Genomic DNA, 24,772 nt, shown 5'->3' with positions numbered 1-24,772 from the left:
CAATGCCGCACCACCTAGCAACCTCCGCACCATCGCCACTGCTGGAGCTACTCGGAGCCCACCATCCACAACATCTCTCTCCCGAACAGCTCCTCCCAAGATGGCGCCTCCATGGAGGATACGACGCGCAGGACGCCGCCGCCGCCCAATCCAGACTGAATTTTGGACTTTCGTCCGGGAGGGGTTCAGGAGTGGATAGGGGGGACCTCGGCTTCGCCTCCAGGAAGGGTAACGGCGTCAAGTGACGTCGCTGATGCCGGGCCGAACACGCCGACCAAAGTTTCCTCCGGTCCCCATCCTATGCCACCAAACCTCCGTGTACTCCGGATCCGGCAAGCCACGATCCGAAACCCGCGAAGATGAAAGAGCCATGGGGCTCAACCCACCAGAAAGGAGGATCGAGAAGAACTCCTCGTAGATCTCCAGACGCCGAATCCAACGATCCGACGTGGCCAGCGACGATCATCACCGCCCCGTGGCGGCCGACGGAGTCCGAAGATAGGATCCAGATGGATCCGATCTGGATCCGGCGGCACCCGCGACCACCGGTCAGGCCAACGCAGCCACCACCTCACGACACGCAGGTCGCCACCACCGCGCTGCGCACGACGCCGATGGGAGACCCGCCCACCGCGCCGCCGGACCCCACGTTCGCCCGGCGTTCCTCTGGATCCCGCTGTCCCGCGCCAGCCAAGACGGAGAGGATGGGGAGAATCCCCGCCGCCGCCCAGCCGGCCAGGCTTCGCCCGGCGGCACTGTGGACGGCGGCGAGGAAGGAGAGAGGAGGAGGAGACTCGAGGGGCGGCGGCTAGGGTTTTCCCCCGGGTCGCCCGCGGGTACAAAGTGCTAAGTTAGAGAACTATTTTTTTAGCGTATGCATGAACATATGTGTTTGTACCGTGTTAAAAAAAGAACTAAGCTTTAAAATTAGTGCTCTATCTTAGCACTAGTCAAAAAACACAGCCTGTTATTGAAGCTTTTAGAGCACTAATCTGGTTCCCTTTGCAAATCATATCATACGTCGTTCTTCATGGAAAATAGAACTACATATCTATCTTCTTCCTTTTTATAGAAGTTGCAAATCTTCGTAGTGATAGGTTTTGACAGCCGAATGATGTGGAGTGCATGTAAAAATCCTACATTTAATTGAGATCGACAAGAATATGTAGTTCCTTCTGTATATGTTGAACTTTTATTTGCATACTTCCCCTCCGAAAATTGCTTTTGAAGGCCGAGCTCCATGAAGGCCTCTTTTGAAAAATTCAAATTCAAATTTAATGTTTCAAAAAATTCAGAAAAATATGGACATACATGGATACATAATGTACATGTGTGTAAATTTATGTGTGTAAATTTTCAAGATGAAATACATTGAACTGAGGGTTGTGCAAAAGAAATATGTGGCTTTTCGGCACATGATATTGTTCATCCCTAAAGTCCATGAATTTGCTATTTTGCACAAGTTGCAATTTAAGGTATTTCATCGTTAATTTTACACATACATACATTTCATCCTTATATGCATGCATATTTTCTTCAGAACTTTTTAAAATTGGAAAGTTTGAATTTAAAAAAATTCATTCTACATGGAGCCTGGTCACCAAAACGTCCTACTCCTTTCACTCGTATTTTTATCTTTGCACAAAGTTTGGGCTTAACAAGCAAACCATAGTGACCTTTCATCCCCAAATGGATGCTAAAAATCCAATCCAGACACGCTGCAAACTACTACTATCCATAGCTGTCGGCAGGCAGGTACACAACATGAACCCAGTACCATGACAGCTTTCCATTGATGCACCCAGATTTCTGAGCTTGCAAGGGACTAAACATGAGCGAGTGCTTTTGCCTCGCCATCAACGACCTGAGATGAATCAAACGTGCAGAATTGCTGCAGCTAGCCTCTTTCCGCGGCCAGATCACTTTCAAGTCTCTGTTCAGATAGGCTCGAGTCGACGAGCTTTTTCTTCCAGGCAGACGCACAGGACACTGGGCACCGTATCGTCGGCTGCGTAGCTCGAGCAATGGTGCGAGTACTCGGTCGACCTAGAAACCGACGTCTCCGATCCGCGTTGCTTTTTTTCAGTGCAAGCGCATCTCCTGCCCACATGCTACGATTAACTAAAGCGAAAGATAGATGCAACTTTTTTTTAATTTCCAGTGAAAGTAATTTCGTGCTAATTGAATCAGCAGAAGAAAAGGAAACAGCGGCAAATGATTTGCTCCAAGTATTAAACAAAGCAATTGAGAACACATAACCCACACAATCCACACTCACGGCATCAATGATCTCAAATGCTTAGAAGAACAAAGCAATTGAGATATTTTTGAATTTTGCTAGTATTTGTTTTGATTTTATTCTGACCTAGTACAGATGAGTCTGGGACTCTGTATCACAATCCTAACGTTATCTAGACTGACTTCCAAATTGAGTGGACATAGTCCACACTAACATCTACATCTTCTAGATGCAAATTAAGTCTAAACAAAAATTGTTTCTTCAGTGCAGAACTGCCAAGTCGTGACAGTCGTGTATTCGCCCTCGAGGCAATTCGGAATCATGGGTGTTACTCCGTTTTATGGCAGCGCCGGACCAGCTAGAGCTAGAGGCTACTAGCACTGAGCGATCTAAGTGCCATGTACAGCACGGTGCCCATGAGCCCATGACCATGAGAGTAACGTGTCCTGGGAAATTTGGGCACATAGATTTCGAGGGGACCGTGCTAAACCTAGCTCAGGGCCGGCGGCGAGACCAGCTTAGACAGGGGATATCTTTCATGTCTATTCTAACAGATCGTAAGCAGGAGTAGTAAGAGCATCTCCAGCGACACCCCCAACAGGCCCCCCTAATGCCGTTTTTTAGCGCCGCCGAAAAATCGGTTCAGTCGCGCCTTCACGAACCTGTTTTTCGCCGGATTGGGTCGAAATTGGCGCTGGCGCACTCAATCCAAACCCGGCATGCTGGGGGCGCCGGCTCGAACGTTTTGGCGCGAAAGAGTGGCGGGACCGGCGCGTCAACGAGACGACGGCTGGTCGTCCTCATCGTCTCGGTTTTTCCGCGGGGAATCAATGTCAAAACTGCCGCCGGTCAGCCTGCCATTGATTCACGGGCAGCGAAGTGCGGCGACGCCGCCCCGCCTTCCGCCATGCGTTCACACGCGGCCGCCCTCGAACCGCTATAAAAGCCGCCCCTGGCCACGCCGGAGAGGCACCAATCCTCCCCCTCCTCGCCGCCGCACTTCCTCCCCTCTCTCCGCCGTTCGAGCCCCTCCCCCCCCTTCCCGCGGCAACCATGAGCGCGAGGTACCCCGGCGACGCGGCGGCGGCCAACGGTTTCGGCCGCCGCTCGCTACATGAGTGGGAGGCCCACCTTCTCCACGAGGCCAACTACCCCGCGCCGCCCGACGTACGCACTCCGTCACGGTGGAGGCTCGGCGCCGGCGGGGTCCCTGTCCCCCCTCTGCCCGTCCCCGAGGCGCCCACCTATTTTCACGCCGAGATCGAGCGTGCACGGGCGTCCCTGACGGCCGCGGAGCGGGCGCTCCCGGAGTACGCCGCCGACAACCACGCGGCGTGGGCGGCGTACTTCGAACGCCGGCAGGAGGTGCGGCTCGCCTCCACCAACAACGCGCTGGCGCCGCGCGGCCGCAACAACAGCGAGGGGCGCCGCCTGTGGTGGGGCATCTCGGGCCGCACGCTTAGCGGCGTCCTCGCGCACCTCGAGGGCGGCAACGACCCGCCGTTCGAGTACCCGACCACTCGGAGCGGCGGCGCATGGCTGCCGAGGAGGATGATGGGATGGTCATCCTCCTCTTCCTCCTCCTCCTCCCGATCCTCCTCTCACTCCTCCGGCGCACCGGCGTTTGTCAGCATCAAGCCAGAGCCGTCCGAGACGCCGCTCGGTAGGCGCACCCGCGGCGCCGGCCTTGTCATCAACGACGGCGGCCGTGGCTCCTCCTCCTCGGCCACTCCTCGCCTGGTCAAGCCGAAGAGGGAGCCAGGGCTGGCGATGGTGAAGCCGGAGCCGGGGCTCACCGCCGTGAAGGCGGAGCCTGCTCTCGCCGAGGAGGCCGACCAAGAAGAGGCCGCCTTGCAGTGGGCGCGCGAGGACTACGCGCGCATGGAGCTGGACGCCAGCGCTGCGCCCTGGAGGAGATCGCCGAACGCCGCCGCCGTGAAGCAGCGCGCCAGGGCGAGGGGTCGAGCAGTGGCGCCGGCCGTGTCAAGGAGGAGAAGCAGGAGGACGACGCCGGCGACGACTACACCCTGCTCAGCGCCTACTTCGGCCCGTAGTTTAGGGTTTTTTTTCCGTGCATTTTATTCGTGTAAAAAACATCTAAATTTCGCCGAAATATATCGTGTTTGTTGAAATTTGGCCTAAATATGTCGTGTTTGCTGAAATTTGGCCAAACTATGGGAACGTTTGGGACCTGACGGCTGAGGACGTACTCGCCCCCACGCTGAAAAAATCGTCGGCTCACCTCCAAAAGGTAATTTTCGGCGCGTCTTAGGGGCGCAACGGCTGGAGATGCTCTAAGTAGCATAGTGGTGCAACAAGAGGATCCGGCGTGTTTGCAATGCATGCCTCGTCCGACGACGGTGAGGCTTAAGGACCGTTAGGACAGCAACTATATCCATGTACCGTACAAAACAAGAGGAGAAAGTTGCCATGGCAAACCCTGTTTGGCGTAGGGCATTTTCGCTAATGGGCGCCTGCAACGTCCTAATGCGCAAAAAAAAAAATTGAGTGCTGGAGATATTCAAAACCGTGAACCGTAGTGTAAGTTCCACTCGCATCAGCCAACCAGGAAAGACAACACATCGTGGCAATTATTTTCCTTTTCATCTTTTATACTTTGCCAAACCTTTTTTTCCTCTCTTGCTGTGTGTTTTTTTGGACCGGTTTTTCATTTTTTTATTCTTTTCTTTCATATTTTTTCCTTTACTTTTTATGCACAAACTACTTCAAATTGGATGAACTTTTTTCAAAACCAAAACTTTTTCAACTTTGATAAACCTTTTTGAAATTCGATGCACTTTTTATTCAAAATTGAGATTTTTTTTTGAACATCAACAAACTTTTTGTCAAAACCTGTGATTTTTTTTCAAATCTGGTGAATTTTGTTCTCATATGAACAAACTTTTTTACAAAACCGGTGAACATTTTTCAAAATTACTGGATTTTTTCAAATCCAATGATTTTTTTAAATTCGAAGAACTTTTTTCCTAAATGTACAAACTTTATTTTTCAAAATCATTGAACTTTATTAAAATCCGATGAATTATTTTTCAAATTTGGTGAACTTTTTTAAAAATCAATGACCTTTTTCAAATAGAATGGACTTTTTTCAAAATCAATGAACTTTTTTTCAAAATCGGTGAACTTTTTCAAATGCGATGAACTTTTGCCAAAAGCAGTGAACTTTTATCAAATCCGATGAACTTTTTTTCATTTTTGATGAACTTTTTAACAGATCGATGTACTTTTTTAAATTCATGAACTGTTTTCAAAATTAACAAACAGTTTTTTATTAGAAAGATTGATATTTTCCAAATAATTTTCAAATAACTCAAAAGTCTCAGTGGTATAGTAAATGGCTGAGTAATAAATAGCGTCGTTGCATTAGTTCTAAAGCAGTTTGCGTTGATTTTTGTTCACTAGCGCTCTAAGCTGTAGTGGTTAAGCTAAGCCCTTTAATGCAAGTGAGATGTGAGATCGATACCCCGTTCTGCCATTTTTTTGCGTGTTTAGTTTGGGAATGAAACTTTTCCTGGGCCGAGCGCAGAAACGGCCCACAGAGGGCGCAATGTAGGCGCCACTCCGAACAGGATCTCCCAGTTGCGATCGGGGATCGTATATGGCGCATAGGGCGCCCCCTAGCGTCGTGGCGCGCACCCGCAGCTACAGCTGCGCGCCTTCTGCGCCGGCCCATTGGTGGCGCGAGGTCCCCCAGTTTTTTTCTTTTTTCTTTTCTTTGTTTCGTCGTTTTTTATTTTCGGTTTTTCTTTTTATTTTTTTATTTTTTCATTTTTCTTTCCTCTTTTACTTTTTACTTTTACACTTTTTCTTACAAATTTTCTATCAAATTGACGAAGACTATTTTGTTCATCAAATTCAAAAAATGTTCATCAATGTAAAAAAATCAACAATTCAGAAAATGTTCATCGAATTCAACTTTTTGTTCATCGGATTAAGAAAATGTTTGAGCAAAATTGAAAACAATGTTCATCGAATTCAACTTTTTTGTTCATCGGATTTTAAAAATGTTCACCAAAACATAAAATTTGTTAACCAACGTAAAAAATGCTCCATAAATTCAAATTTTGTTCATCATTTGCAAAAAATGTTCATCAAACTCAAAATTTGTTCATCCATTTTTTTTAAAAAAAACTTCTTGAATACGAATGTTGTTCATCAAGTTCCAAAATTATTGATTGAATTCAAAATTTGTTCATGAAATATAAAAATGTTCAGAAAATTCAAAAAACAAATCTACAATTCAAAATACGCTCATTGAATTCCACTTTTTTTGTTCATCGGATATAAAAAATATTCACCAATATTCAAAATTTGTTAACCGACCTTAGAAAATGTTCATTAAATTCAAGTTTTGTTCATCATTTTCCGAAAATGTTCATTAAACTCAAAATTTGTTCAGTGGTTTCAAAATTTGTTCATATATTTTTCGAAAAAAGTGATCTTGAATACAAAAATTGTTCATCAAGTTTTAGATTTTTTTTCATCGAATTAAAATTTTGTTCATGAAATACAAAAAATTCATCATTATTAAGAAACTTGTGATCAAAATTGTTCATAAAAATAAAAAAATTAATTGTAATGAAAAAATGTTCATTCTTTTGAATGACAAACATTTTTGTAGGCAAGAGCTGTTTTATGAAAATTCATAGTATTTTGTATTTTAGAACCTGTCCCGAATTATATTAATATAGAATAAAATAAAAACAGAAAAAAAAAGAGGAAACAAAAAAAAGGGGGCGCCGCCCCGCGCATGGGCCACTCCAACAGGGTCGTGCTGCCGGGCGCCCCACACGCCATATAGGAGGGAAAACCCTATTCGCCGCATTTTGCGGCAAAATGCCGACCTGTCGCACACCCATCGACCGTTCGTGGGCCGGCCCATGTCGGATGCTTCCTACAGAGAAAATCGTTAAAAAAAATGAAGAGAGGAAGGAATCGAACGTCAAACCTCCAACAACTGGAAATGCGTATCCAGCCACTCGAGCTTAACAACACTTGTGTCTTACACATGTAAAAAGGTCTGCCATTATCTGTTTCTTTCTTTCACGTTTTTCGTTTTCCTGTTTCTTTCTTTCTTTTATTTTTGTTCTAGAAATATCGCAATTTCAAAAAAAGTTCAATATATTCAATACTTTATTCGGCTTTTTATAAAAAATGTTTGATTCTTTTTGTTCAGGTTTCAATAAACATTTTGTTATTTTAAAAAAAATGTACAAAATTTGTTTGTGTTTCAAAATGTGTTCGGTGTTTCAAAATTTATTCGTGATTTTCAAAAAATGTTCAAGTTTTCAAATTTGTTCAAATTTTCCAAAAAATGGAACTTCACATTTTCTGTCATTTTTCAAAATTTGCACGTGATTTTCAAAAAATGTTCGCGTTTTCAAATTTGTTCAAATTCTCAAAAAAGTTTTGGAAATTTACATTTGTTCCATTTTTCGAAAAAAAATCGTGTTTGTCGAAAAAATATTCGCATTTTCAAAAAATGTTCACGTTTTCAAATTTTGGGTAGACATTTTATAAATGTTCAAGAATTTCAAAAAAAATTTATGGTTTTAAACTTTTGTTCATACTTTCATGAAATATTCCATTTTTATTTTTTTGTTCACCAATAAAAAAAAGTTCGCTGTTTGAATTTTTGTTCAGAATATCATGAAATTTTCCATTTTTCAAAGTTTTGTTCACAAATTCAAAAAATGTTCGTGGTTTCAAATTTGTTTGGAATTTCATAATTTGTTCACAAATTCAAAAAATGTTTGCGGTTAAAAGTTTCTTTGGAATTTCATAATTTGATCACACGGTTTAAAATTTGTTCACAAACTGAAAAGGTGGTTCACATTATCACAAAAACAATTTCTGACTTTTCAAATTTTTTTGTTCACATATTCGAAAAATGTTCCTGTCTCAATTTTTTTTCATCAATTCAAAAAAGGTGCGCACTTGTTTAAAGAGACACATTGAAAGAAAGTATACTTTAAAAAAAATCAACACAACAAGTAATTTCGGGTTCGCTACAGTAATTTGTTCCTGTTCACAAGTCAGCTTTATCTTTAAGCTATGCGCTGCTCATGAACCAACTGTGCTAGTCTACTGGTTTGGCAAGGTGTGCGCGGTCAGAAGCATTGAGTCTCAAGTTCGAATCCTCGTCGCGCCTGCCTTTCCTTTTTGCCATCCATTTCGTCCCGCGGTGAAGCTTCATGGGCCGGCCCAGTCGAGCTGCCCCTGTGCGTCTGGCCGCCAATTAGACGCAAAGAGCGTCCAATAGGAGCTGTCATATAGGAGGCCTCAGTTGCGATGAGACCTCCTATGTGACGCTCTCTGCGTCAAGTTGCTGAGGATTCGCACAGGCATGTCTTCGACTGGGCCGGCCCATGAAGATAGCAACGCGAACTGTAGCTCTAAAAGAAAATTTGGGCACCAGTGGATTCGAACACGGGATTGTTTTCTATAAACAACACGTTCCTACCAACTGAACTGAGAGCCACATGTTCCTATCATATTGGAGCATCAAACTTAAAGAACCAAATACGTTGCACAGATCCGAATTAGTTTAGGAATATCGAAAGCAATTTGTTTTTCCGAAAAACGGAATGTTCCATGACACAACACTTTGCAAAATTGTGAAAAGTATTTTCGAAAACTATGACATTTTTTAAAAACAGGAAATTTTTAAAAATCATGAACAATTTTTTGAAACAGGAACATTTTTCCAAATTCCAAAAGAATGGGAAACACGAGCATATTAGAAAATTCCTGAACAAATTTTGCAAACATGATTTTAAAGAAACTTGTGAATTTTTTTTTGAAACTCCTGAAAAAAATGAAAACATGAACAATTTTCTAAATTTGTGAACAATTTTTAAAAATAGGAACATTTTTATGAACGTTGTCAAAAATTTGTAAACAAAACATTCAAACATTTTTTGTAAAAAAAGAACATTTTTTGAAAAATGCGATCAATTTTCGAAATTTTTGAAAATTGCGAACAATTTCTTTAAACAGGAACAATTTTGAATGTCTAAACATTTTTTTAAAACACGAACATTTTTCAGATTTGAACTTATTTTAAAAGAGGAACATTTTTTAAATTTATGAACAATTTTTTTAAACACAAGCGGTTTTTCAAATTTTGTACTTTTTTAGAACAGGAACATTTTTTGAAACATGATCTTTCAAAAAAAACTTGAAAATAAAATAAAATTTAAAGCGAAAAAATAAGGAAAGAAAAATAAAAAAATTAAATTAAGAAAGAAGAAGAAAAAATAGAAAAAAGAAAAAACGAAAAGCAAAAAATAACAAGATGAAACAGGAAAACTGGTGAAAAGATAAAAACAATTCAGAGAACCTTCTAGAAGGTTCCCAAAACCTGCTGCGTAGATTTTGTATAATGGGCCAGCCCGTTGCCAGCGATGCGGCGCTTTCGCCTGTGCGTCGACATTTTGACGCAAGGAGCGGCACATAGGGTTTTCCAGGGCATTTCCTATTTACCGCTGCAGGCGCCCGTTAACGTGTATTCTGCGAACGGGCGCCTGCAGCTGCTTTAGCTGGGCTTGGCCCATTTCGCTCGCTTCGGCGCTTCGCTGTCAATCCGAACCAAGGACTTTCTGGTTAAGCAGCGCACTGTGGTAACGACCCCGCCACAGTAACTTCTTGCCCACAATTCCATCACTTGTTTGCCTTATCATCTTTTTCTTTCACTTTTTCTATTTTCTATTTTTCTGTTTAATTTTTTCCTTCTTCTTCATTCGATGATCTTTCTCAAATCCATCCACATTTTTTCTAAAATTGATGAACTTTTTTCTAATTCAGCAAACTTTTTTCTAAATTGACTTTTGTTTTCTCAAATTCGATGAACTAATTCTGATGAACTTTTTTCAAGATTGACGAATTTTCATTCAAATTTGTGAACCTTTTTTAAAATCTATGAACTATTTTCTCAAACTCGATGAACTTTTTTCAAAATCGATGAACTTTTTTTCGAAAACAATGAACTTTTTAAACTTTTTCATAAACTTTTTTCCAAAATCGGTGAACTTTTCTTCAAAAATGATGAACTATCTCAAAATCAATGAACTTTTTTTTGGTTTGTGAACTTTTATCTCAAAATCGATGAACGTTTTTAAATTCACGATTTTATTGAAGTAAATGAAAAAGCTAAATGATAAATAATAGCGCGCCCATACTAGTTCATATACAGTTTAGCGCTAGTAAATCACAAGTGACCAATTGCTCTGGTGGTCAGCTAAGATTGTGCAAGGGTGCCTAATTGAGCGATGCGAGTTCGATCCCGGAAGATGCCACCCTTCTCCCGTTTTCCAGTTTCGATTGTACTACCATACTTGGGAGCTCCCACCCCTATTCGGCCGGCCCATAAGAGCGGTTGGATGACCCCCAGTTTTTTTATTTCGTGTTTTTTCGTCTTTATTTTTTCTTTCTTAAGATAATACAGAATTTAAAATTTTCAAAAAAAAGTGAATTTTCGAAACAAAAGTTCCAGAAATCATAAAATGTTCATGACTTTGAAAAAAATGTTCATGTATTGAAAAAATGTTCGTGAATTCTAACAAAAAAGTTTGTTAAAAATTATTCCTGATTTTTTTAAAAGAATCATTTATTTAAAAAATGCTCGTGATTTCAAAAAAATATGTTTATGTCGTCTAAAAAATCTTCAAAACTATGTTTAGAATTAAAATTTTTGTTCTTTAATTTAAGGGAAATGTTTAAAAATTTCGAAAACTTTTCAATAGGAAGTTAGAGCTATAGAGACAAACCTTAAAATCCAAAGGTTTTAGACTTATATAGAACTAAATCTGAGTATATGGGGTGGGGTTTCAGTACTACTAGGCGCGAGAAGGAGGTGGTTAGCCTTAATGGGCAGATGGTGCTCCAGAATGACACCTTTAGATATTTGGGGTGTATGCTTTCGAAGGATGGGGATATCAATGAATATGTGAATCATCGAATCAAAACCGGGTAGATGAAGTGGCATCAGGCTTCTGGGATTCTTTGTGGTAAGAGAGTGCCACAAAAGGTAAAAGGCAAGTTCAATAGAATGGCGGTTCGATCCTTGATGTTGTATGGTGCTGAGTGTTGGCCAACTAAAAGGCGACATGTTCAACAACTAGAAGTGGCGAAGATGCACATGTTGAGATGAATGTGCGGCCACACAAGGATGGACCGAATCCGGAATGATGACATACGAGATAGAGTTAGGGTAGCGTCGATTGAAGAGAAGCTTGCCCAACATCGTCTAAGATGGTTTGGGTTTATTCAAAGCAGGCCTCCAAAAGCGTGAGTGCATAGCTGGCGGCTAAAGTGTGCTGATAATGTCTAATAATGGTTGGGGTAGACCGAACATGACATGAGAGAAGTCCGCAAGGAGGGATCTGTAGGATTGACTAACAAATTTTGAATTCGAAAAATGTTCCCCCGACTTAAAAGAAATGTTCATGAGTTTAAAAATGCTCGCAATTTCAAATATACGAGGAACATTCTTTAAATTTAATGAATTTTTAATTTAAAAAATGTTCACCCCAATTTGAAAAAATATTCTCAAATTTCAGAAAATGTTTGTGAAATTTGAAAATGAAAATGAAAAGGAAAATAAGAAACTAAAATTGAAAGAAAAATAAAAAATGATAACAAAAATGATAAAAATAACAAAAATGAAAAAAGAAGAAAACCACAAGGAGAAACAAAAAAAGAAAAAATGGTCAAGAAAGTTCTAGAACCTTCCCAAAACCAGATGGAGCTAGTTTGGGCCGGCCAAAATTATATATATGCGGCTGGGGGGCGCCAGGTCACTCGCGGGCGACCTGCGCGCCAAATAGGAGACACCCGTACAAGTCGCTCCCGAGTCCACCTCGCATGTGTGCAATGCCTCTCGCCTAGGCAAAAAACACCCATTTTCCCTTTCATGCGCCAACTAGTTGTACATATTTTCCTTTTCAGTTATTACACTTTGATGTATGGACGTCATCAGTTGTAAATATCTCAGGCTACCATTTTATTTGGTTATCCTTGATGATTATACCCTGTTTGTATGGATTTTTTTGCTCAAACGCAAATCCGATGTGCACCCTATCTTACGCGATTTCTTTGTCTATGTGCGTACTCAGTTCCAGCTACCTGTCTTCTTTCTTCAGACTGACAATGGGCGCGAATTCAACAACACTTACTCGCGTGAGTTCTTCGCGCGACATGGTGTTGTAATTCGTCTATCTTGCCCATACAACAGCCAGCAAAACGGTAAAGCTGAATGCATCCTACGCACATTAAATGATAGTGTGCGCACCCTTCTTCTCCACGCATCCATGCCTCCACGCTTTTGGGCTGAAGCACTAAACACTACCACTTTTCTGCTGAACCGATGGCCCTGCCATACCAGCATGCCACACACACCTCATGAGCTGCTACTCGGTGTTGCTCTTGACTACAACCAACTATGCGTGTTTGGGTGCCTCTGCTACCCCAATACATCCTCCACCGCCCGCAATAAACTTGACTATCGTTCCATTGCGTGCTGGGATACCCTCTGATCATCGTGGTTATCGGTGCTTTGATCATGTCTTGCGGCGCGTGCTTACTTCCCGTCATGTGTACTTTCATGAAGACACCTTCCCCTTTGCCACTAATCCCACGATCTCCCCTGAACCACGTGCCACTGCTCCCCTTCTGCATGTACTCCATCTCTACGGTTCCCCCCGCTGTGCCGGCTCTACCAAGCGCCGCACCACCACCACGACTCGCCACGCCTGGCTCTGCTGCTGCGCGCGCCGCTTTCAAACGGTGTCGTTGGATCTTCAAGGGACGGCTCGCGTCTCCCGTCCTCGGGCGCGCCCTCAGCGCATTCAAACGCCTCCGTCCGATCTTCATCGCATAGCTCGGCTACCTCGACTACTTTGTCCTCGGGCGCGCAGTGCGGATTTAGAAACCGTGTTGCAGGCTTCCTCCGACAGCTTCACCATGCCGACCCTGTCTCCACCCGCGCCTCCGCCGCCTCCCTCGCAGCTCATGATCATGCGAGGCCAGTCCGGCATCTCCCGTCCCAACCCTCGCTACTACAACGCTGCTACTGCCTCGCCGAGCACTACGATCTCGCTGATCCCCAGCTCTGTTCGCGTCGCAGTCCGCGACCCCAACTAGCTCGATGTGATGCGGGAAGGGTTCGCGACCCTCGTCAGCAACCGCACATGGGAGCTTGTGCCTCAGTCTCCCGGAGCCAACGTCATCACCCACAAGTGGGTATTTCGCCACAAAACCAGTGCCGACGGCTTGCTAGAGTGCTACAAAGCTCGCTGGGTGGTCCGAGGGTTCCGTCAGGGCACCACCATCGATTATGGCAAGACCTTCTCGCCGGTGTTCAAGCCATCCACCATCCGCATGGTCCTCACTGTTGCTGCTTCGCACCGGTGGCCTGTCCATCAGCTCGACGTGAAGAATGTGTTCCTCCATGTCATGCTCAATGAGGAGGTCTACTGCGTGCAGCCACCTGGCTTCATCGGCGACACCAATGATGACCCACAAGTATATATGTGATCAATTGTAGCTCTTTTCGATAAGTAAGAGTGTCGAACCCAACGAGGAGCATAAGGAAATGACAAGTGGTTTTTTAGCAAGGTAATGTCCGCAAGTGCTGAAATTTTAAGTAGCGGAGTAGTTTAATAGCAAGATAATTTGTAACGAGCAAGTAATGATAGTAGTAACAAAAGTGCAGCAAGGTAGCCCAATCCTTTTGAGGCAAAGGACATGCCAAAACGGACTCTTATGATAAGCAAAGCGTTCTTGAGGGTACACGGGAATTTCATCTAGTCACTTTCATCATGTTGGTTTAATTCGTGTTCGGTACTTTGATAATTTGATATGTGGGTGGACCGGTGCTTAGGTGTTGTTCTTACTTGAACAAACCTCCTACTTATGATTAACCCTCCCGCAAGCATCATCAACTATGAGAAAAGTATTAAGAATAAATTCTAACCATAACATTAAATTTTTGGATCCAATCGGTCCCTTACGAATAACGCATAAACTGGGGTTTAAGCTTCTGTCACTCTCACAACCCATCATATTGCTACTCCACAATGCATTCCCTTAGGCCCAAATATGGTGAAGTGGCATGTAGTCAACGTTCACATGACACCACCAAGGGAATCACAACATACATACTATCAAAATATCAAACACATATCAAGTTCACATGATTACTTGCGACACAATTTCTCCCGTGACCTCAAGAACAAAAGTAACTACTCACAAATGATAAACATGCTCAAGATCAGAGGGGTATTAAATAGCATAATGGATCTGAACATATAATCTTCCACAAAATAAACCATATAATAATCAACTACAAGATGTAATCAACACTACTAGTCACCCACAAGCACCAATCTATAGTTCCGGTAACAAGATTGAACACAAGAGATGAACTAGGGTTTGAGATGAGATGGTGTCATTGAAGATGTTGATGGAGATTTCCCTCCCCCAAGATGGGAGAGTTCTTGGTGATGATGATGACGATGATTTCCCCCTCCGGGAGGGAAGTTCCCCCGGCGGAATCGCTTCGTCGGAGGGCAAAAGTGCTCCTGCCCAAGTTCTGCCTCGAGACGGCGGCGCTCTATCCCAAAAGTCCTCTCCTGATTTTTTTTCTAGGTCAAAATGACCTATATACCGGAAGATGGGCACCGAAGATGGGTCTGGGTGAGCACAACCCACCAGGGCGTGCCTGGGCTCCCTGGCGCGCCTAGGTGGGTTGTGCCCACCTGGTGGGCCCCCTCTAGTAGTTATTTGCTCCAATATTCCTCAAATATTCCATAAAAAATCTTCGTGAAGTTTCAACTTGTTTGGAGTTGTGCAGAATAAGTAGCCTGACATAGCTTTTCCAGGTCCAGATTCCCAGTTGCCGGAATTCTCCCTCTTTGTGTATACCTTGCATATTATGAGAGAAAAGGCATTAAAATTACTCCAAAAAGCATTATTATGGATAAAAACATTATAAATAATAGTAAGAAAACATGATGCAAAATGGACGTATCAACTCCCCCAAGCTTAGACCTCGCTTGTCCTCAAGCGAAAACCAAAATCGAAAAACATGTCCACATGCTTTGAGAGAGAGAGGTGCCGATAAAAACAAAATACGGACATAGAAGCATCATGTTGATTATTATAGCAGCAACAAAATTAAACATAAGACATTTGTCATAGAACTTCTATCATATACTTCTCATGAATAAGTAAGAATTCATCACTCAATTGAAGTATAAAGCAAAAACTCTATTAAAAACCAACAAACTATGTTCTCAGTCAACTTTGCAACTACAATTCATCATATTTTCAGCAAGGGTCATACTCAACCATCATATAGTCTTCTATGATTTCTAACCATCATACTCAACCATCATATACTCAAGGAGCCTTTAGGCAAGTCCACATACTCAACCATCATATAGTCTTCTATAATTTCTAACACTCACCGCGTATAGATGAGCAAAACGTTTCAACCGGACACATAGAAAGATAGGGGCTTATAGTTTCGCCTCCCAACGTATTCACCTCAAGGATGATGTCAAGAATAATAACTCATACTATCTATATTCAACTAGACATATGTGCCTAGATCTTTTCTCGCCACATGATGCTTGCCAAAGGAGAAAAATAAAAAGGAATAGAAGAAAAACTTTTGACTCTTTGCATCAAAGTAAAAGATAAGCCCTTCGCAGAGGGAAGCAGAGGTTGCCATGCGCTTATTTGTTTGTATGCTCAACCCCTTAGTTCAAAAGAACGTCACGTTGCATTGCCCCTTGTGATAGCGACCTTTATTATGCAGTCCGTCGTTTTTATTCTTCACCATCACAAATTCGTGCAATGCTCAAATTTCTCTTACACTAAATGATATCACATTTTAGAAGCAATTTTTATTGCCTTTTTGCACCGATGACAACTTACTTGAGGGATCTTGCTCAATCCCTAGGTAGGTATGGTGGACACTTGAAAATAAGATTTGGTTTTAAGGGTTTTTGGATGCACAAGTAGTATCTCTACTTAGTGCGGAATTTTTGGCTAGCAAAGATAGGGGCAAGCACCACACGTTAAAGGATCTATGACAATATGACTTCTGTGTGAATATAAACAAACATAAACCATTAAGTTGTCTTCCTTGTCCAACGTCAACAATTTTGGCATATAATATTTTAATGAGGGCTCACAATCACAAAAGATATCTAGGATAGTATATTTATATGTGAATCTTCTCTTCCCCTATTAATTCTTTCATGAGTTGCATCATTGACTAATGCTATGTTTGTCAATCTCTAATAAATTTTCCTACTTATACTTTTCCTTATGTGGTGTCATCACCTACCATAGGATTAGTATATAATCTTTTTCTTCATTTATTTCCTTTCTTTTATTTATTTCCTTTCTCTTTTCCTTTCTTATTTCTTTTCTTTTATTTGCAACATAAAAGTAAAGAAAGCAAAAACTCAAACTAAACTTTATTATATAACTTGCCGACGATTAGGATAGATCGCTAAGCAAACTCTCAAAGAAGAAAGGATCAAACTAAATGTTTATTCATCTAAAGCAAAAGATCAAACTAAAATAAGTAAAGGCAAAAAGATAGTGGGATGATACAATACCGGGGCACCTCCCCCAAGCTTGGCGGAAGTCAAAGGGAGTGCCCATACCCGATACTTAGTTATCTTTTGGGTGAAGAAGATGATGGTGATGATGACAATTGCGCCTTCAACTTTTTCATATTATAGTTGAGGAGAGCTATTTCCTCCTTTAAATCATCGACTTCCAACTCCAGCTTCAAGATCTTGTCACATAAATCCCCTTTGCTTTTCCGCCTAAAATGAAAAGGAATAGATTGGTTTTTAGACTGGCTAGCTCTCTTAGGAAGACTTGACTTCTTGAATTCCACGTGCATATCCCCAGGTTGAGGTAGAGGGACATCCTCCTCCTCCAAGCTTGAATCATCGATCTTCATCAAGTGCGCATCCTCTTCGTCATGTGTAGTTCGACCATAAGGGGATAGGTTCCCATAGGTCTTTGGGTCAGCAATGAGATGTGAGACACAGCTCTCTCCGTCGGAGTCTTGGGACGACATATTTCAGAACTGCGCAAAAAATAGCAAGAAAAGAGAACAGAGGACTTCTCCGCGATACGGTGATTAACAAGTTCGGGAAGTATATATAGATTTTTTATCTTGGAGGACAAGCAAACTGTAGAAAAACGGAGTCCGGAAGGTGTCCCAAGTGGGCACAACCCACCTGGGCGCGCCAGGCAGCCTGGCGCGCTTTGGTGTCTTGTGCCCACCAGGGTACGCTTCCTGGAAGTTTCTTTATTTATTAAATTTTTAAATATTCCAAAAATGATAAAAAATATTTTTGCGGATTTTTCGGAGTCCGTTTACTTACCGTATCACGTACCTCCTTATTTTCACGATTCTTGAGTGTTCCGGAAGGACTCTTTTATGTGTTCTTCCCATGTCGAAGTTTGAATAATATTATTTTCAACATTAATGGGCGTACCTGAGATAAAATGCTTTATTCGTTACCCATTGACAACCTTCGGGTTAGTACCTTCGGAGTTATTTATTTTGATGGCTCCAGACCGATAAACCTCCTCGATAACATAGGGGCCTTCCCATTTTGAGAGGAGTTTTCATGCAAAAAATCTGAAATGAGAGTTGTACAAAAGAACATATTCTCCGACTTTAAACTCACGCTTTTGGATTCTTTTGTCATGCCATCTTTTAACTTTTTTCTTTGAATAATTTTGCATTTTCATAAGCTTGGGTTCTTCATTCATCTAAAGAGCTAATATCAAATAACCTCTTTTCACCAGCAAGCTTGAAATCATAATTGAGCTCTTTGATGGCCCAATATGCTTTATGTTCTAACTCAAGAGGCAAATGATAAGCTTTTCCATACACCATTTTATAAGGAGACATACCCATAGGATTTTTATATGTTGTTCTATAAGCCCAAAGTGCATCATCTAATTTCTTAGACCAATTCTTCTTGGACCTACTGACAGTCGTTTGCAAAATTAATTTTATTTCTCTATTGCTAAGTTCAACTTGACCACTAGACTGAGGATGGCAAGTTGATGTAATTCTATGGTTAACATCATACTTGGCAAGCATTTTACGGAAAGCACCATGAATAAAGTGTGAACCACCATCAGTCATTAAATATCTAGGCACTCCAAACCTTGGGAAAATAACTTCCTTAAGCATTTTAATAGAGGTGTTGTGATCGACACTACTAGTTGGAATAACTTCTACCCATTTAGTAACATGCTACCTCTTGAGCACTTGGTTTTCCCTTGAAGAGGAAAGGGCGATGCATCAAAGTAGCGTAAGTATTTCCCTCAGTTTTTGAGAACCAAGGTATCAATCCAGTAGGAGACTACACGCAAGTCCCTCGTACCTGCTGATAGTCCATTTTGCATCATGCTTTTATATCAATATTTATTGCATTATGGGCTGTTATTACACATTATGTCACAATACTTATGCCTATTCTCTCTTATTTTACAAGGTTTACATAAAGAGGGAGAATGCCGGCAGCTGGGATTTTGGGCTAGAAAAGGAGCAAATATTAGAGACCTATTCTGCACAGCTCCAAAAGTCCTGAAACTTCACGGAAGATGTTTTCCAAATATATAAAAAATACTGAGAGGAAGAACTTCACCAGGGGGGCCACACCCTGCCCACGAGGGTGGGGGGCGCGCCCTACCCCCCTGGGCGCGCCCCTACCTCGTGGGCCCTCTGGTGGCCCTCCGGTGACCATCTTCTGCTATATGGAGTCTTTCGATGGGAAAAAATCATAAGCCATCTTCTCAGACGAAACTCCGCCGCCACGAGGCGGAACCTTGGCGGAACCAATCTAGGGCTCTGGCAGAGCTGTTCTGCCGGGGAAACTTCCCTCCCGGAGGGGGAAATCATCGCCATCGTCATCACCTGTAACACTCCGGATGTAACTTTCCCAATTTGTACTCCAACTCTTGCCATTTCCGGCGTTAAGTTAATTTATTTCCTCGGGTTCGGGTTTTTGTCTCCGTGTGTTGTTGTCGTTGTCATGCATCTCATATCATGTCATCATGTGCATTGCATTTGCATACGTGTTCGTCTCATGCATTCGAGCATTTTTCCCGTTGTCCGTTTTGCATTCCGGCGTTTCGTTCTCCTCCGGTGGCCATTTCTAGCTTTCTTTCGTGTGGGGATTAAACATTTCTGGATTGGACCGAGACTTTCCAAGCGGCCTTGGTTTACTACTGGTAGACCGCCTGTCAAGTTTCGTATCATTTGGACTTCGTTTGATACTCCAACGGTTAACCGAGGGACCGAAAAGGCCTCGTGTGTGTTGCAGCCCAACACCCCTTCAATTTGGCCCAAACCCCACCTAAATATGCTCCATCATCTAGAGCGTTCGATCACGATCGCGTGGCCAAAAACCGCACCTCATTTGGACTCTCCTAGCTCCCTCTATGCCTATAAATAGACCCCCCTCCCCCGAAATTTCGGATCTCCTTCTCCCCCGAAACCCTAGAAATCGCCCCCGCACCGGCCGGACACGTCCGAATCCGGCCGGACGCGTCCGCTCCGCCGCCCGCAGCCACTCCGAAGCCGCCACGTGGCACCCGCCACCTCGCCGCCGCCGCGGCCCGGGGAGCCCGGAGCCGGCCCCCGCGGCCCGAGCCGCCCGCGCCGCCTCCTTCCACGCCGTGCCGCCACCTCCCTCGCCTCCGACGCCGCGTCGCCGCCTGCTCCGCCCCGCCGCCTCGATGCCGGTGCACCGCCGCCTCCGCACCGGCGCCACTAGCAGCCGCCACCGCGCCGCGTCGCCTCGGCGTCCGCGCCGCTCGTCGCCGTCCGCCGCCAGATCCGGCCCGGATCCGGCCGGATCCACCTCTCCCGCGCCTCCCCGCCGCTTCTTCGAGCTCGCCGGAGCCGCCGCCACCGCCTCGCCGGAGTTCTCGGTTCACGTGCGTGAACAGTAACCCTAGATCTCGGAGGTTGAATTTTCTTCCAAGTCCCGGAGATTTTCTAGTCCAAATGCTCATGTTCGTAGCTCCGTAACTTTGCATCCGTAGCTCCGATTCATGCATATAGCATATCAAAATGTTCATCTCAGAGAGTGCATCATTTCATTCCATTGCATCATTTTCATTTGAGTTCATCTTGATGCCCGAAATGCTGTTAGAAGAGGGATACTTGAGATAATTGTCAGATCTGCTGCTCCATTTAGGTTTTTGTCATTTTTGCCATGATTAATGTGTGCATGATATGCCCTGATGCTCTACATGTGTTTTGTTAAGGGTTTTGTCATCTTTCCAGAGGTGCAATCCATGTATTTTGGTGATGTGTGTGGTGACTTGTGCAAGCTTGCAAAGTGGTGCACTTGCTAATTCTGTTTTCAAGGACTTAGCAAATCCACTAAGTCATTGATCTGTTTATTTCATGATGCCATATGTTCATGTTGTTTCCTAGTGATCCGTGCCTCTTTTGAGGATGATCAGTAAGGATGTTTTGTTAATATTGTAGTGCTCTATCCGTCTATGTCTTTGTTTGCAATTATGGAGCACCCTAGCTTGAGTCAATCGAGCTCTACTTTTGCTACTTTGTGAATCTGGGCAGATTGTCAACTTGTTTGCAATTTTGCCGATGATGCTGTAGTTGATCCGTGCATGCTATGCTATTGTTCTTGCCATGTCTAGCTTGAATTTTGTGTGTTATTAATGGATGTATGCTTAGCTTTTCATGACTTGCACCGTAGTGAGTGCATCGAGCTCGTAAACATGCTTACTTGAGTTATATTTCAGCATGTGTCAGTTTTTCACTAAGTCTGAAAACTGATTATGTTTTTGCTATGTTCACATGCTTGCAATTGTATTTTATGATCCCTTTTGGCTCAAGGCCACTAAGGAACTTTTGTTAAGCTCTTTGAGTAGCTCCATGCCATGCTTTACTTTTCCATGTTCAGGTCCTGTAGCATGTAGTTTTGTTGCTCCGAATGGTGCTACCTGATCTGAAATTTCAGACAAGTGTTAATTTCACTAAGTCTGAAATCTGTTTGCCATATGCATTTTTGCCATGCTTGTTTGAACCTGTTAATGGATGAATTAGCCGTAGCTCAGTGCTAGACTTTTGTTAAGCATCTTGTGTGCATCCCTGCCATGTATTTTGTTGTCATGTTTGGTTGCTGTAGCATGTTCATCTCATTGCATTTAGATAGCTACTTGCTGCAAATCGCAGACCGGTGTCATTTTTGAATCGCTTGCCATTTCCAAACCGTAACTCCGATTCCGGCGTTCTTTATATCGTTTTCAAGAGATTTCATCTCATCTTTCCAGTGGCACACTTGGTTTTCCAAGTTGAGTCCAGGTTCATGCATTTCCTGTCATATCTTGCATTTCGCATCCCGCATCGCATCCCGCATAGCATACCATCTTTGCATTGCGTTGCTTGAGTTTGCATGTGGTTGATTGTATCCTTGTTGCTTGTTTGTCTTGTTTGGGTAGAGCTAGGAGACGAGTTCGCTAACGAGGAGTCCGTTGAGTTTGCTTTCGAGGATCCAGTCAACTCTGACAACTGTGCAGGCAAGATGATCATACCCTCGAAATCACTACTATCTTTGCTATGCTAGTTTGCTCGCTCTTTTACTATGCCAATGCTACGATGCCTACCATTTGCTTTCAAGCCTCCCAAATTGCCATGTCAAACCTCTAACCCACCATTGTCCTAGCAAACTGTTGATTGGCTATGTTATCGCTTTGCTCAGCCCCTCTTATAGCGTTGCTAGTTGCAGGTGAAGATTAAAGGCCGTTCCTTGTTGGAACCTTTATTTACTTGTTGGGATATCATTATATTATCTTGCTATCTTAATGCATCTATATACTTGGTAAAGGGTGGAAGGCTCGGCCTCTCACCTAGTGTTTTGTTCCACTCTTGCCGCCCTAGTTTCTGTCATATCGGTGTTATGTTCCCGGATTTTGCGTTCCTTACGCGGTTGGGTTATAATGGGAACCCCTTGATATTTCGCCTTGATTAAAGCTTTTCCAGCAATGCCCAACATTGGTTTTACCATTTTCCACCTAGCCTTTTCTTTCCCTTGGGTTCTGCAGACTCAAGGGTCATCATTATTTTAACCCCCCCGGGCCAGTGCTCCTCTGAGTGTTGGTCCACCTGTCAGCTGCCGGTGGCCACCAGGGCCAACTCTGGGCTGGCCTACCCGTACCTAAGACAATCTGAGTGTGCCCTGAGAAAGAGATATGTGCAGCTCCTATCGGGATTTGTCGGCACATTCGGGCGGTGTTGCTGGTCTTGTTTTAACCTGTCGAAGTGTCTTGAGTAACCGAGATACCGAGTCTGATCGGAACGTCTTGGGAGGAGGTCTATTCCTTCGTTGACCATGAGAGCTTGTCATGGGCTAAGTTGGGACTCCCCTGCAGGGATTTGAACTTTCGAAAGCCGTGCCCGCGGTTATGGGTAGATGGGAATTAGTTAATGTCCGGTTGTAGATAACTTGAACCTTAACTTAATTAAAATGAATCAACTGAGTGTGTTACCGTGATGGCCTCTTCTCGGCGGAGTCTGAGAAGTGGACACGGTTTTGGAGTAATGTTTGCGCAGGTTGCTCTCTAGTTTCTCACTCGTGCTTTGCCTCCTCTTCTCGCTCTCTTTTGCGAATAAGTTAGCCACCATATATGCTAGTCGCTTGCTGCAGCTCCACATATATTTACCTTGCCTTACCTATAAGCTTAAATAGTCTTGATCGCGAGGGTGCGAGATTGCTGAGTCCCTGTGGCTCACATATTACTATTACACCAGATGCAGGGCCTGATGATTCCGCTCCAGGAGACACACTTGAGCTCAAGTGGGAGTTCGATGAAGACTCTCAACGTTACTATGTTTCCTTTCCTGATGATCAGTAATGGTGCCCAGTTGGGGGTGATTGGGACCATGTCGCATGTTGGGTTATCTTTTATTTTGGCACCGTAGTCGGGCCATGAGTGTTTGGATGATGTAATATTATTTATGTACTTGATTGACGTGGCGAGTGTAAGCCAACTATGTTATCTCCCCTTTATTATTTACATTACATGGGATGTTGTGAAGATTGCCTAACTTGCGACATATGCCTTCAATGCGATTACGTCTCTAAGTCGTGCCTCGACACGTGGGAGCTATAGTCGCATCGAGGGTGTTACATCACCAACGCTCCTCTCATCGGGAGAGGGCAATCTCCATCAACATCTTCATCAGCACCATCTTATCTCAAAACCCTAGTTCATCTCTTGTATCCAATTCTTGTCTCCAAGTTTGGGATTGGTGCTAGTAGGTTGCTAGTAGTGTTAATTACTCCTTGTAGTTGATGCTAGTTGGTTTAATTGGTGGAAGATCATATGTTCAGATCCTATATGCACATTAATACCCCTTTGATTATGAACATGTTTATGCTTTGTGAGTAGTTACTTTTGTTCCCGAGGACATGGGAGAAGTCTTGCTAGTAGTCATGTAAATTTGGTATTCGTTCGATATTTTGATGAGATGTATGTTGTCTCTCCTCTAGTGGTGTTATGTGAACGCCGACTACATGACACTTCACTATTATTATTTGGGCCTAGAGGAAGGCATTGAGAAGTAATAAGTAGATGATGGGTTGCTAGAGTGACAGAAGCTTAAACCCTAGTTTATGCGTTGCTTCGTAAGGGGCTGATTTGGATCCATATGTTTCATGCTATGGTTAGGTTTACCTTAATACTTTTGTTGTAGTTGTGGATTCTTGCAATAGAGGTTAATCATAAGTGGGATGCTTGTCCAAGTAAGGGCAGCACCCAAGCACCGGTCCACCCACATACCAAATTATCAAAGTACCAAACGCGAATCATATGAACGTGATGAAAACTAGCTTGACGATATTCCCATGTGTCCTCGGGAGCGCTTTACATCATATAAGAGTTTGTCCAGGCTTGTCCTTTGCTACAAAAAGGATTGGGCCACCTTGCTGCACTTTATTTACCTTTGTTACTTGTTGCTCGTTACAAATTATCTTATCACAAAACTATCTGTTACCACTTATTTTAGTACTTGCAGAGAATACCTTGCTGGAAACCGCTTATCATTTCCTTCCGCTCCTCGTTGGGTCGAAACTCTTACTTATCGAAAGGACTACGATAGATCCCCTTTACTTGTGGGTCATCACCTGCACAAACAAATAAGAACCTCGCAACCAACGAGATAAAGGGGTTGTCAATCCCTTCACGGTCACTTACGAGAGTGAGATCTGATAGATATAATAAGATAAATAAATATTTTTGGTATTTTTATGATATAGATTGAAAGTAAGGATTGCAAAGTAAAATATATTGGAAACTTATATGATAAAAGATAGACCCGGGGGCCATAGGTTTCACTAGTGGCTTCTCTCAAGATAGCATAAGTATTACGGTGGGTGAACGAATTACTATCGAGCAATTGATAGAAAAGTGCATGATTATGAGAAT

Source organism: Triticum urartu, chromosome 2A, assembly GCF_056163025.1.
Source record: "Triticum urartu cultivar PI428250 chromosome 2A, HENAU_Tu73, whole genome shotgun sequence".
In the NCBI taxonomy this organism is placed as follows: Eukaryota; Viridiplantae; Streptophyta; class Magnoliopsida; order Poales; family Poaceae; genus Triticum; species Triticum urartu.
Note: the sequence above shows the minus strand (reverse complement) of the source record.